Raw genomic sequence first — 16,203 nt, 5'->3', positions numbered from 1 at the left:
GGTGGGATGACTTTGCTGGTCAAACCAGTTTGATGGTAATTTGAATGATTACCTGTCAGTTTTTGTGATCCTCTTCTGTTCAAAGGGAAGGATATTCTGTTGCTTGAATTTATAATTTGTGGCCCACCTTGCTGTCCACAGGAGGCACCCGACTTGATCTTTTCTGTTTATAATCCCTCCAAAAAAGAAAGGAAACCCTTCAAACTGAAAAAGCAAAGTACAAGGTACAGAAGGATGCAAACTATAGGTATGTAAATATCACACAAATCACCAAGAGCCACAAATAACAAACAATCAGTATATTCCAACTATGTTTAAGATGATGACAATGCTATTTGTTGCCAATTAGGGATATGCATCCATTATATTTAAGCTGAAAAAATACCCGAAAAATACCTAACTGAATATATCGGAGGATCTGACAGGCTAGCTGGCTATCTTGATCCAGAAACAAGCAGAAAAATTTGGCTTTATTCAGGAATTATTCAGGAATGCCAAATAGCAGTTGTTTAAGGGGGGAGGGGGGAAATTTCCTGTTGCCCTTTCCCTGCCTTTTGGCTGGTTTCCAGGGCAACAGGAAGGAGGGGAGAAGGCAAGTAGAACAGAGGCCATCTTTGAAGGCAAGTAGAACAGAGAACCTTAGGGGGAGCTCTTCTGTTTGCCCAGTGACTGCAGTTCTTTGATAAGGTTGCTGGGCTTCAAATATAGAATCCAACAACCTTAGAATCATAGAATTGGAAGGGACTACCAGGGTCATCTAGTCCAACCCCCTGCACAATGCAGGAAATTCACAACTACCTCCCCCATACACCCCCAGTGACCCCTACTCCATGCCAAGAAGATGGCCAAGATGCTCTCCCTCTCATGATCTGCCTAAGGTCATAGAATCAGCATTGCTGACAGACGGCCCTCTAGCCTCTGCTTAAAAACCTTCAGGGAAGGAGCACTTACCACCTCCCAAGGAAGCCTGTTCCACTGAGAAACCACTCTGTTAGAAAATTCTTCCTAATAAATCTTCCTAATACCTTGTTCCCCCCATAGCAGGTTTTCCAGGGAACAGAAGGGAGGGGGGAGGAGGCAGTGGCAACTGGAATGTCAAATAGGACTGCAGGTTAGAGGAAGCAGTGCTCTTTGCCCAACCACAGATGTTGTTTCGAGGTTGATTTTCTTTCAGAGTCTTTCTTTTTTGGGGTGGGGGGTGGCTTAGCTGTTAAGCTTGCTTTCTCTGGATTTTTTCCTTGTCTTTCTTGGATCTGATGAGGGGGTCTTTGTGCTTTTCTGGTTGCTTTTCCCTTATCTTTTTTAGGTCAGGTCTCGGGGGATTTATGCTTTCTTAGGTTGATTCTTCCTTTTTCTATTCCTTCCTTCAGAAGGTACCATCCTGCAAATGGGTAAGATTGATAGCTGCCCATACATGAGTATTCTTTGTGATGGCTCTAGGGATGCCAACCTGCAAGCAGGACCTGGAGATCTCCCAGAATTATAACTGATCTCCAGATAACAGAGGTCAGTTCCCCTGGAGAAAATGGCTGCTTTGGAGGGTATCTGTATGGCATTATACTCTGCTGAGGTCCCTCTGCTCCCCAAACCCTGCATACCGCAGGGTGTCCCTCCCCCCCAAAAAAATTTCCCAACCTGGAGTTGGCAACCCTAGGTCACTTCTACTTTGTGTAATGACATACCTGAAGAGATCAGGAAGGCTCCCACACTCATGTCATTCGGCAAACTATGCAAACTAGAATCACTCTGGAGGGCGTTTTTATACAGGGAATACAACTATAGTATAATTGTTCAGGAAGGTGCCTTTATAAAGAGAATGGTCTTTTATGCATGGGAGTTTTACCTGAGGTTCGATGCTCGTTTCACCCACACTTTTCTGTTGCAAATCCTAAAAATGCTATGCACCAGCAAAATCACCAGCTCAAACCCGGAAGCATCTGAGTCCCCGCCCTTTGAAACGCTACTTTGTAATTGGCTGTAGTGCTTACTGTGAGAAAAACGTCAACTCCCCCTCCAGCTCCTCTGCCCCGCGCTTTGGCTTATGCATGGAGATGAGAACGATTTGACCCAGGCTGATCTCAGGGGAGATAGAAGAATCAGATTTTAACAGCATTGGGAAGACCCAGACATTGTAAGGGCTGGGCGTGAGGTCATCTCTAGGGGACAGAAAACTCATGCATAACTCCAACTGAGTCAGTCCTTGAGTGAACGTGAGTCAAAGTACCAATGTATAAAGGACCAATGACTATGCCTCTGTTCATGATATGTTTTATTTCTTTATAGTATGTTTTATTTTGCTGTTACTATTTTGTGTTCTGCTTTTTTATGTGACATAACATATCTGATACTTCCCCCCACTGTTTCTAATTTGTAATTCTACAATTCTAGTCCTATTTGCTTGCTTAATGGATGTCTTGTGCTATTGGAGTGACTTTTTTTACACCATGTAATGCACATTGAGCCTCTGTGGGAAAGGAGGGATATAAATAAATTAACAAATAAATAACTAAGTCTTTTGTCGAAGGCTTTCACGGTCAGAGTTCATTGGTTCTTGTAGATTATCCGGGCTGTGTGACCGTGGTCTTGGTATTTTCTTTCCTGACGTTTCGCCAGCAGCTGTGGCAGGCATCTTCAGAGGAGTAACACTGAAGGACAGTGTCTCTCAGTGTCAAGTGTGTAGGAAGAGTAATATATAGTCAGAAAGGGGTGGGTTTGAGCTGAATCATTGTCCTGCAAAAAGTATCAAAGGTAATGTGCTAATCATTGTCCTGTAAGTATCAAGATAATGTGCTAATGAGGGTGTGGTATGTTAATATGGAACCATTGTATCCTGAATAACCATTGTATCCGGATAACCTACAAGAACCAACTAAGTCTTTTCTTTATGTAAATAGAATCAGCACTGACGTTTTGTACCTGTTCAGGTGCACACTAACTCAAGAGCCCCAAGTGCAAAATAGGAGGCAGTGTAGTATTTATCAACAGCCACAGGGTAGCAGTATTGTTCTCTGCATGCTGTGTTAGTCGGAGAGGCCTGAAATGGACACATGGTAATTGTAGGGAATCTTTTAAAACTGTGTGCTGAACTGCCTTGTGGCTCGAAGGTGTCACGCATCCATTAGACCAGAGTTTCCCAAACTTTTTGAGTAATGGAGCACTTTTCAGGAGAGAAATTCATCACGGAGCACTAATTTTCACCGAGTACCTATATACTGAACTGAATGACAGTAGTATTTTTCTTTCCAATCTCTTCATGGAGCACTAGGAGATGTTTTGCAGAGCACCAAGTGCTCCTTGGAGCACAGTTTGGGAACCTCTGCATTAGACTAAGCACATTTTGACAGAAGACAGGAGAATGCTTGAAAGGACATGTTCCTTTTTGTTGTTTACTTGTAGTATTTGGGAAATTATGTTTAGGTATTTTTTGGTGAGCAGCTTTGGGTTCCTTCTAGGAGAAAAGCAACATAGAAATGACACAAATAAACAAACAAAAACAAATATGGTTGAATCCCATGGATCCTGCTAATGGAGGCATTTCCTTTGGGTGAAGGAGCCTGCCCCTGATGCAGGGCACTTGTCCTGAGTCAGGTGAAGTCTCCTTTCACTGGTGAAAAGTGCTCCATTCCATTAGTGGAAAAGATCTGTGGAGTACAACCTGTAGATCTGATTGTTTGGTTACATAAACCAAGAGACTCTGTAACCCAGCAGGTCTCTGTGCTGCACAATATTCACATGAATGGGTAATGGAATATTTTGTTTCAGAAGATCCTGTTTCCTCAGTACAGTCATATTGTGAGGATCCTACATATTTTATGGAGACATTCCCCCTGACAATGTACAGTGATCTCCAGTTCTTGAGGCCCTTTACAGAATCACTAATCTCACTCCAGTTAAGGAAGGTGGAAACATATGTGATGGGATGCCTGCTACTGAACGTAACAGAATCATAGCAACAGCGTGGTGTAGTGGTTAAGAGCGGTGGTTTGTCTGATCTGTCTGATCAGTGGAGTCTGATCTGGAGAACCAAGTTTGATTCCCCACTCCTCCACATGAGTGTCGGAGGCTAATCTGGTGAACTGGATTTGTTTCCCCACTCCTACAAATGAAGCCAGCTGGGTGACCTTGGGCTAGTCACACTCTCTCAGCTGCACCCGCCTCACAGGGTGTCTGTTGTGGGGAGGGGAAGGGAACGCTATTGTAAGCCAGTTTGAGTCTCCCTTAAGTGGTAGAGAAAGTTGTCATATAAAAACCAACTCTTCTTTTTCTTCTTCTCATTCATAACATGAAAGAAATCATTAGTCCAGGTCTTATCACTACATCGGCAGCACTAACTTGAGCCCAGAGAGCAGTTTCTAGGGTTGGATAAAATTGAGAAGACAACAAAGGCCATGATTAGGGTTGTGTATATTGATAAATCCGAACCAAAAATAAACCCAAAATTAGCTGTTTTGGTAAATTTCAGAATTCGAGTTTACTGGATACCAAAACCTGGGGATAAAGCCAAAGCCAAATAGGTGATTCCTGAAAAAGCCGAATAGATATTCGGCTTTTTGGGTTGGGCTATTTGCCTTTGCTCAGAGGCATGGCTCTTTGCTTTCTCACCCCCTTTTTTTCTTTGACTGGTTTTGTCCCCTTTTGAGATGGGGATTGTGTAATTGGAGCCAACTTGGTCTGACCAACTTTCCAGGTATATCACCCAACAGAAGACTAGTCTGCTTAGCAGAAGAATCATTTAAAACATGGGGCTCACCCAGCCCCATCTGGAGGGAAATATCCTCCAACTAAAAAGAGCCAGCTTCAACAGCTGCTGACACCAGGCTTCTGAAGGAGATTTCTTTATCCACGTAGATGAGCAATCTCCTTCAGATAGCCCCTGTAGTCAAGACTTCAGCTGGCTTCGATCTCATCCCCCCCGAAAACCTGCTTTCCAAAAGAAGATCCCCCCCCGAATAGAGGCTTCGTTTCCCTCACCGTGACCATCGCTTGAAATCAGATTTTTGATGACTATAATAAAAGACTGTTCACAGAATGTCATTTGTCACCAAAAGATATGTTTTCTAACATCTCAGATAAGTTGTTAGAGTATGCAAACATGGCAAAAATGACTTTTATGTTGAATCTAACAGATAACGATTCTGTAGACTGTTTTTATGAAAAGTGGCAGCCGTTCTAACATGTATCTTAGTATCTAACATGTAGACTAAGCATAGTATCTTTAATTTTCTAGAACTTTAATAAGAAAGTAGAAAATATAATCAGCTATGTATCTGAAATATATATATTAATGATCAAAAAGAATGTTTGTCTATTACGGATGGATGCTATATCCCCCTCCCTTTTTCCTTTCGTTTCCTATAAAATTCAATAAAAACATTAAAAAGAAAAGAAAAGAAATGTTTTTCATGCCTTATTTATCTTGCATTTAAGCCTTTTCCCTGAGTTTGGAAGCTAATTTGCATGGACATCATGCAAAGCAACCCAGAAACGAAGGCAGCCCCCAGACTTTGAGTCGCCAGCCTGGAATCAGCTCTTTCCACCAGTCCTCAGTAACACTGAACTTTTGAACCTGAAAAGCAATGGACAGCTCAGCTCAGAAATGCCTGGAAGATGGGGGCGACCCCTTTGCGGGCCTATAAAATTGGACCCCTGTCCCAAAGTTTCCAAACTTTGGTGACTGTCTAAGGAGAGTCCCTTGCAGCCATGCTGCAAATTTGGTGACTCTACCTTCAAAAATGCTCCCCAGGAGCTTCAGAAAAAATTCTCATAGACTATAATGGTCTGAATTTTTTAGGAAACCCGAAAATTTAAGCTGAATGCCTATATTTACTGGTATGGGTATTCGGCTTATTTTGGGTTTGCCAAAAAAATTGGGCCCAATAAACCCAAATCCGAAATTTATCGAAATTTTTTTTGCACAACCCTAGCCATGATCCAACTTATGTTAAGCACATTCACATCCTAGTGTCATGCTTAATTGTCTCAAATGAAATCATAGGGTTTTTTAAATGCCTACATTTGGTACAATTCTATCCAAAACTGCAATGTGTCAACAAGACTCTGGTATAGGAGATGTAAGGACTTGTTCTCATAGACCCTCACCTCACTATACAGAATAAAGTCAGGCCAATCTGAAATATTTGCATCGCTTCTAAGAAACACAAATATTTGAATCTTCAAAAGAGGGACAAAATTTGATCCCAGTAGCACCTTAAAGACCAACAAAAGAACGCCCCTCCTTGTCCTGCCTATAGAACTTATTTCCCCATACAACCATATTTCTGAGAGACCTACTATATTGAAATTGTCATTGATCACCAAGCTCTCCAGCTCCCCCAACTTGGCTTGGAGACTAGGGCATATAGACACCTATAACATGTTTCTGTCTCCATTAACCCTCGCCACCCTTGGCCCCTATGTCACCATACATGGCCCTCCTTCTCCAGCCTACCCTCAGTCTCAAGTAGGGCTGTCAACAAAAAAAAAATTCGGTACAGTTCGGATTCGGCCGAATTTGGCCCTTGTAGGTTCGGTACGTGCCGAAGTCCGAACTCCCCCACTTCGGATCTGTTCAATTCGGCGGGAATTCAAAGTTCGGAAAAAAATTCGGCTGAATAAAGCCATTAAAAACACAACCGTGCCTTTCCGCGGCTCTGGGGGGGGCATTTTTGGGGTTAGAGGTTCCAAACTTTTGGCAGAGCTTCAAAGGACGTTTATTGAAAGACTCCCCAAGTTTTGTAAAGATTGGGTCAGGGGGGGCTGAGATATGGGCCCTGAAAGGGGTCCCCCCCACCCTGAATGTGCATCTCTCAGCAGAGCTTGCCGCCCACGCACAAAGCTCCTAGCCCCGACAACAACTGAGAAATTAGCAAAACAACTGCAAACACAACCTGGGCCGTGTCCGCACTTACCATTTGCGGCGCCGGCTTCCGCGGGCTTTCCTTGCATGTTCCCACTGCAACTCACCCGCAGGATTCCCAGGACGTCTCCAGAGCACAGTTTCTCCGCAGTAAGAGGATCCGCTGATAAGGCGAGTTAAAAAAATAAAGTGTCCTCCACACTCGGTGCCTTGAAGTGGGAACATGCAATGCGTCCTCAATCCTGCTGCCAGCCCCAATCCTTGCACTCGCCCCGCCTCCCTTACTAAAGCTGAACCAATCGCAACCCTTGCTTGGAGCGCCGACTGGGCATGGCTGGAAGCTTGCCGGTCTGGGGATTTTCAAGTGCAGCGGGGAAAGGAGGCGAGTGGGAACAGGAATTTAAAAGCGGTCTGGATTCTTGTGTACTGGATGCGAGTAATTTGCGAGGTAAGTTGCTAGTGCATCAACGGGCCTGGTTAAACAACACCTTTGCAACACACAACTGAAACCTCCCCCCTCAAACCAGGGAGCGAGAGACTCGAGGGGGAACACACACCCCAGGCAGAACCGACGAAAGCCCCCTTTGGCTTCCCCCCCACCCACAGAAACTGCTCCCTCCCCACACACACACAGACTCTGCTTTCCCCCCCCACACACACACATACACAGGAGAAAAATTATAGATTAAAGCCCCCAAAGGGGTCTTACTGTGGCTGTCTTCTGTTCCATCAAGAGGGGCTGAAGAGAGGACTTATAAATAATCCAAGATGATTCCAATTAGGCACGGAACGTTTTGCTCTGGAGAAGATGCACCGGATAGGATCCATTCATCCCAATAGGGAAAAGGGGAAAGGGGAAAGCCCATATCTCGGGACCCCCTGACCCAATGTTCACAAAACTTGGGGGGTATCTTAAGAACACTGGTCAAACTCCGCTCAAAGTTTAGGATCTGCACCCCCAAAAATGCGCTCCCTGCAGCCATGGAAAGAGAAAAGGGGGGAGGCGATATTTCTGCCCCCACTGAACCCATCTTTACAAAACTTGGGTAGTATCTTAAGAATAATTCACTGAAGCTATGCTAAATGTTTGGGGGCTATATCCCCAAAAAAGCGCCCCCTGCAGCCACATAAATGGAAAAAGGGGGAGGGAAAAGGGGGAGAGCCCATATCTCGAGACCCCCTGACCCAATGTTTACAAAACTTGGGGGGTATCTTAAGAACACTGGTCTGAAACTCCGCTCAAAGTTTGGGATCTGTACCCCCAAAAATGCGCCCCCTGCAGCCATGGAAAGAAAAAGGGGGGGAGCCCATATCTCGGGACCCCCTGACCCAATGTTCACAAAACTTGGGGGGTATCTTAAGAACACTGGTCTGAAACTCTGCTCAAAGTTTGGGATCTGCACCCCCAAAAATGCGCCTCCTGCAGCCATGGAAAGAAAAAAGGGGGGAGGCGATATTTCTGCCCCCACTGAACCCCATCTTTACAAAACTTGGGTAGTATTTAAGAATAATTCACTGAAGCTATGCTAAATGTTTGGGGGCTATATCCCCAAAAAAGCGCCCCCTGCAGCCACATAAATGGAAAAGGGGGGAGGGAAAAGGGGGAGAGCCCATATCTCGAGACCCCCTGACCCAATGTTCACAAAACTTGGGGGGTATCTTAAGAACACTGGTCTGAAACTCCGCTCAAAGTTTGGGATCTGTACCCCCAAAAATGCGCCCCCTGCAGCCATGGAAAGAAAAAGGGGGGGAGCCCATATCTCGGAACCCCCTGACCCAATGTTTACAAAACTTGGGGGGTACCTTAAGAAGCTTCATCTGAAGCTCCAGTGAAAGTTTTGTGTCTGTACCCCAAAAAATACGCCCCCTGCAGCCACAGAAAGGAGCGAATGTGCACAAGCACCCCCCACACACACACGAGGATTTCGCTCTCTCTCTCTCTCTCCCTGGCCGGGCCGCACATCAGCTGATTCCTCCAGTACTCAATCCTGACTGATTGGCCAGAAGAAGACTCAGCTTGCCCACCGATTGGCCGGGGGAGGAGAATGCTGCTTACTGACGGTTATGCTGCTTACTGACGGCCGAATTTGCCGAACTTATTCGCGAACTCCCGAACTCGCTGAATTCGGCCCCCCCGGTTGCCCGTCAGTTTTGAGTTCGGTTCCTCCCGAACTAAAAACCACCGAATCAGGGGAAATTCGGCTGATTTTCAGTTCGGGCCGAACCGAATTGACAGCCCTAGTCTCAAGTTCTATTATGCACCTATCAATATTACCCTGAGTGTTTATGCAATCATCCCACCGGACTGACTTTGTCCTGAACTGGAGGTTCCCCAGCTCCTGTTGGCTTTTCCCCTGGGATTAGTTTAAAAGGTATTCTGCCACCTTTTTGATATTAATTGCCAGCAGCCTGGTTCCCTTTTGGTTCAAGTGAAGCTCATCTCTTTTGTACAGGTTTGGCTTGTCCCAGAAAGTTCCCCAGTGTCTAACAAATCTAAACTCTTCCTTCTGGCATCACTTTCTCATCAGCGCATTGAGACCCCTGATCTGTGCCTATCTAGCTGGCCCTGTGCGAGGAACCGGTAAGACATCTGAGAATGCTACCTTTGAGGTCCTGGCCTTTAATCTCCTGCCTAGTAACCTAAACTTTTCCTACAGGACCACACAACTACGTTCCCAATGTTATTGGTACCAATGTGCACCATGACAGCTGACTCCTCCCTAGCACTTTCTATCGACCCATCTAGACAGCATGTGATGTCTGCAACTTTTACACCAGGCAGGCAAGTCACCATACGGTTAAGAAGAAGAGGAAGAAGAAGAGTTGGTTTTTATATGACAACTTTCTCTACCACTTAAGGAAGAATCAAACCGGTTTACAATCACCTCCCCTTCCCCTCCCCACCACAGACACCCTGTGAGGTAGGTGGGACTGAGAGAGCTGTGACTCACCCAAGGTCCCACAGCTGGCTTCATGTGCGGGAGTGGGGAAACAAATCCAGTTCACCAGATTAGCCTCCTCCGCTCATGTGGAGGAGTGGGGAATCAAACTTGGTTCTCCAGATCAGACTCCACTGATCCAAACCACACCTCTTAACCACTACATCACGCTGGCTGAAAATGTCTGTCACAGACCCCACTCTCTATATTCATAATAATTGAATCACCTACTACCAAAAGCCCACCTCCCCACAACCCCAGCCGGGTATCCTTGGTACGAGAGGATATTGGTCAATCACCCAAGGAAGAGGTCCCTTCTAAGGGAGCACATCCCTCTTCCTCAGACTGATGCCCTCCAACCTCGAGACTCTCATTCTCCACAACAGCAGAAGAGCTGTCAGCATGGGAGTGGGACTGGCAAGTCCCTGGAAGTCTCGTTCCCGTCCCAAACCTCTTTCTCTGCCTCAGGTTCTCCACGTTGACAACCTTAGCCTCAAGAGAATGAATCTGCTCCCTGAGAGCCCAGAGATCCATGCATGAAGCACACACCCATGATTTCTGCCCAGTGGGTAGGTAATCATACATGCTGCACTCCCTGCAAAACATTCGATAGCCCCCACTCCCCTGCTGGCTTTCTAAGTCACACTCTCTCAGCCTAACCCACCTCACACAATTGTGAGGATAAAATGGAGGAGAGGAGAATAATGTGAGCTGCCTTGGGTCCCCATTGTGGAGAAAGGCAGGGTATAAATGAAGTAAGTTAGTGAGTGAGTAAGTAAGGAAATAAATAAATAAATGGTTTCTCTTCAAAATGTTTGAGAACTACTGACTTATGCTGTACAACATTTTTTAAGAAAGGAAGAAGGGGGAACTTTCCTTTTTCTTTGTCCCTTCCCTTCCTTTTCTGGCAACTGGCTCTAGGTCTAAAGCCGCCTGTTATTTCAAAGACTAAATTATTTTTTGTGTCACGCATAAGACAAGATTTTGGTACATGTTACTGTAAAATGTTGTCTGCTGTAAAGCTGAATCTGGGAACTGAACTAAAAAAACCAACCCATGTACAAGATGAAAAGGGAACCACACATCCTTTCTAACTTCTCCTTTTCTTTGGTTATTTTCCCTCATTTGCAGTATTTAAAAAAGATGAATGTCAGAATTTGGTCACTTGGTATTTTGTGGGTTTTCCCACCCCAACAAGCCAACTGTCTTTGGAACTATGGAGAAACCTGTGTGACTTGTCAGGAACTGCTTAAGGCATGGGCAAATAGGGTTGGCAACAGGCCTGGATTAAAATGTCTTTCCTTTTTAATAAAAGCTTAATATGCGGAAATAGGTAGCTGAAGTTTTTCATGGCATGAAGATAAATACCATCACCTGTTAAACAACATCCCATGAAACCTGTCTTAAAAGAACAGGACTTTTTCTCTCTCCACACAATTGGCAATTGTAAATATAGCACCACCCACTCTCTGCTGGACTCTACAGCCAGTTAAAATGGTCTACCTGTAAAGACTTATGGGTCCATTTGGATTCCAGCATATTTGGGGGGATTTTAGGATCCCAAAATGGCAGTTCTGCTGAGCTCACATTGGGAGTTTGGAATACAGAGCAAATATAAGCAATTGACAGTATGGCTCCCTGACATCCCCCTCCCTGAAGCAGAACTCAGTTCAGTGGTTTACTACAGAGTGAAGAGGACTGGGAAACGTCTAGAGTGTTGTTGACAAACAACTTAAATTGAATCTGACATAGCTTGCTACAGAGCCCATTTCAAGGCATCTGAGATGGTAGTGACAGCAGCAAAGAAATTATACTTCTCCACTACCATTGTGTCAGCTACTTTGTATCTAGCTCAGTTATTAGGGTACAATGTTTCAGCACTTATTGACTCCTAGGACCGAGCCTTTAAATTCTCAGAGATTGGTAATTGATTATGACACATTTTCAAAGGCTGTTTTTTTTTTGGTGCTGAAATAAACTCTCATTTGGACCCCAAATATAATACAGCTCAGGCAGTAGAGACATCTGGTACACCAGCTGGTCTATTTATGGATATGGTTGCCAACCTCCAGGTGGTGGCTGGAGATCTCCCGCTATTACAACTGATCTCCAGCCCATAATCAGTTGTGGTTAAGCATGTAAGTGATTCCTCTCTAGGGCTGCCAATGTCCAGGTGGTGATTGGAGATATCCCTCTATTACAACTGATCTCTAGGTGATAGAAATCAGTTTCCCTGGAGAAAATGGCCGCTTTGGCAATTGGACTCTATGGCATTGAAGTCCCTCCCCTCTCCAAACCCTGCCCTTCTCAGGGTCCACCCCCCAAATCTCCAGGTATTTCCTACCTTGGAGCTGGCAACCCTATTTATGGATCATTTCAACTTGTTTTCCCAAATGGATGTCAGCTGGATCTTGGGGGCTGTGAAGGCCATCACTTCTTGACCCTTGTGCAGCTTGATTTAAGTCCAGTAGCACCTTAGAGACCAACAAGATTTTTGAGGTATAAGCTTTCAAGAGTTAAAGCTCCCTTTCTTGCCCAGCTTTGTTACTGTGGAGCAGATTAATGGGCACCTACCTGGATGGCCCAGGATAGCCTGATCTTGTCAGATCTCAGAAGCTAAGCAGGGTCAGCCCTGATTAGTGTTTGGATGGGAGACCACCAAGGAACACCAGGGTTGCTGCGCAGAGAAAGGCACTGGCAAACCACCTCTGTTAGTCTCTTGCCATGAAAACCTCAAAAGGGGTCACCATAAGTCGGCTGCGACTTGAAGGCACTTTACACACACATGATACCAGAAGAGAAACGTCTATGCCCAATTTACTAGATAATATCACCTTATCTTGCATATAGTCTATCTGCTGGAATTTAAAACTAAATTAACTCTGAATTGCATCTCTTCCTTTTATAGTGTGATCCACTACTATTGCTTTCCCAACAGTTACAAGGGTTCAAGGGATAAGTGATATCTTGAATTGTTTCTAAGCATATTGCACCATTTGATTTCCTGACCACTTCTCATTCATTGCCCAAAGCCAATCTTTACTTTTGCAGGTATTTCATGATATGAAAGAAAAGTCTGAAGCATACATACATACACACACATTCCTCATCCAACTACTACTTCCTTCAAAATTTGTTGTTGTTATTTCTAGTAGTACAATAATCAGCAGTATATTCATACAAACTGTAATAACCTGCCATGCAAACCATACAGATAGCTATATTCTGGCACTCACCTTGTTACTGGCACGTGCCTGGCACAATGTGTCAGTTTGCTCTATTGGCTTGGCTTTTTAGTATGTTGCTGCCCTTGTCAAAGGCTGTTGAGCATTCAATTCAGCTTATCATGGGGTGAGAGGGGGTGGATTCCTCTGGTCCCACCACTCTTTTCAGCTGTTCCTGCTGGTAACAGAATGGTTTTGTCAGCTAACGAAGGCTTTGTCTGGTAGAGACTGCTCCCCAAGCTACCTTTTCTGTCCAAGTCTTCTCCTACTTCAACGGGCTGCAGTGTATACTATTCTCCTTCTGTCTTCCTTTGCTAGCTTATGGACCCTCTTGATGACTCCCAGGTGAGTGCTATCATTGCACTCAGGTGGTACTGTTGGCAAAGCATCACTTGGCCAAGCAAGGCACCTTGTGTATATATCTGGGTGGGAGGGTGGCATTGAGGGGCTGTCAGGGTTCAACTCCTCAAGGCACAGTCAGTGATTGCTCATGACACAAAATCTCATGGCTTACTTTCAGGAATCACCAGAAGATTGCTTCCAACTCCAGTAAACCTCTCACCAACCTAGGGAGGTTGGCAACCTTAGCTTTGACCAAGAGTTTCTTGGAGGAGTAGCTGATCTAACCAGACATGTCTGATCAAAAATCAAAAACACTCTGTCCACTCTCTGGGATATAAATCTTTAGAAATTTCAAATTAGGCCAAAGTTTAGTAAAATGAGTTTGTTCTCATTTGAGAAAATTGGTTTGTACTAAGGAGTCCTGATCTGTGAAGGAAACAGAGCTAACAATCCCAGAATCCTCTCTCCCCTTCAAATGGTTTCCTGGAAAAATGCAGGGTTTTCTGGGACTGAAGGAAGGAGAAGGGGTTCAGTTCAAGTTCAGGGTCAGGGCAACTGAGAGAGTTATTTGATTTGGGTTCAGTTCTGGCTCGCTGAAAAGTACCTCTCTGTGTTGTGGTTGCAGGTTCAGGTATGGATAGATCCATTGTTGGGAAATCTTATGCTGACTGTCCAACAACCAGGTGGTTTCCTCTTCAGATTAGGACCACAAATGCGACCTCTTATCAGTCAAATACTTCATTGTGTTAGTGTCATCGTGACTAAAATATAACTGTGGCTAGACTATGAACTTCCTGATTTTATGCAGTTTCATTCATGATGTGGTCTAGTATCTGAAGATAGTACAGTATGAACGAGACATTTTTTGAAAGCTGCACTGAATGAAACAGTGAGTACATATGTAGTGTCTGGATATTTATCCAAAACAGTTCAGTAAACATCAGTTGGATTTCAAGGGAGGTGAGCCAACTATCAAAGCTACTGAAATTTGTGAAATTTGGGAAATGTGCACTGAATATTCACCATAAGGTAAGTAACAGTCCATTTGTTATAGGAGATATAAGGACAAAATTACCCATGTGAAAAGACTTTTTAGTCCAGTCATCATATGCATTGCTTGAATGACATTAAATCCAGTTTGTTCTCCACTGACAAATATCAGCTCAGTAGAAGAACAAGATGTCATGCTTTGCCAACTATATAACACATAATAGTGAGAAATTATTAGTGCCAAAACATAGAGATTTCTCTCTACCAAAGATGGTTTTATAATTTCTGGGAGACAAAAATTGACTTTGGACATCTCCATGTGAGACCTTTTTTGAGAACAAAAACAATTTGGTTTCCAACTACCACTGTATGGAGCATAATAAAAATCTCATTTGAAAATATATATTGACTTTTAAAAAATTAGTTTCTAAGATTGCAATGGAATAATGTTTTTTATCGTTATTAGCCTAATGGGTTGTGTGGATGCTGTGGGCGTAATATACCTTGTTTTCAGCAAAGAATTTGATCAAATCCATTGGGATTTTTGGCTAACAAACTGGTTACATGTGGACTAGATGGTAGTGTCATCAGGTAGACTCACAGCTGGTTGGAGAACTGTACTCAAAGGCTACTTATCAGTGAGTCTTCATAAGTATGGATAGAAGTTTTGAGTGGGTTGCTGCAGATATTCTGGGCCTGGTACTGCCCCCATAGCTCCTGCCCCCATAACGGTCGACTGTGGATACAAAACTCATCCTTTTTCCATTTGGGGAACCACACCGTTAGTCCCTTATATACAGCCCATGAGTCAGTATAAGTATACACGGCATCTGCTTTTTGATCTACAACATGCTCAATAACCATTAGTACTGCCATCAATTCAGCATACTGGCTGGACTTGCCCCTCCCCCCATGAGTTAATGTGATCTGCTTCCTTGGATTAATAGCAGCTGCACGCCATGTCCTCTCATTTCCCTTATATCTATATTTCTCCATCTGTAAACCAGACTTCATTATGGGATACTTGTTCATAGGGAGGGGCCTCTTGCACTGGGGATATTCCAAGCTCAGTAATTTCTCGTATTTCTTCTCCAGTGGGTGTTACAGTTAAAACTTGTTCCTGCAATGCACTGACCCCTTGAGGTCCAACTTTGGCCCTTTCTGCAATGTACCATTTCCATTTAACAATAGAGGATTGCTGAGCTCTCCCCATCCTGGGGCTTGCAGACTCATCTTTTACCCATGTCATAATTGGTATAGCAGGTCTTAATACCACAGGATCTTGCCCTGTCAGTTTTTCTGTATAAACCAAAGCCCAATAACTTGCTAAAAGTTGTTCCTCAAAAGGTATATAATGTACATTGGGTAACTTACGTGACCAGAACCCTAAGGGAACTTGCCTTCCCCTGGGTCCTTTTTGCCACAGACTCCAAACGGCTACCTCTTCATTCGTGGAAACCTGCAACTCAAAAGGCAATCCTTTAACATAAGGTCCTAGAGGCATTGCAGCAGCCACTGCTGCTTTGGCTTCAGACAACGCTTTCTCTTGCAATTCTCCCCATTCAAAATGAGCTTTCTTACGGGTTACATTGTAAATGGGTCTTAGTATTTGAGCTAAATGAGGTACATGTTGTCTCCAGTATCCCATTAACCCCACCAGACGTTGAGCCTCAGTTTTCGATGTAGGGGCTCTCAAGGTGGCAATTACATTTAAGATCTTGTCAGGTATATGTCGCACCGGTCCAGCCCAGACCACCCCTAGGAATTGCACTTGCTGAGCAGGTCCTTGAATCTTTTTTGGATTAATTTCCCACCCCCGAGACCGCATGTGTTCAACTACAGTGGTCAACCC

The sequence above is a fragment of the Euleptes europaea genome, chromosome 2 (assembly GCF_029931775.1).
Source record: "Euleptes europaea isolate rEulEur1 chromosome 2, rEulEur1.hap1, whole genome shotgun sequence".
NCBI classification, from domain to species: Eukaryota; Metazoa; Chordata; class Lepidosauria; order Squamata; family Sphaerodactylidae; genus Euleptes; species Euleptes europaea.
Note: the sequence above shows the minus strand (reverse complement) of the source record.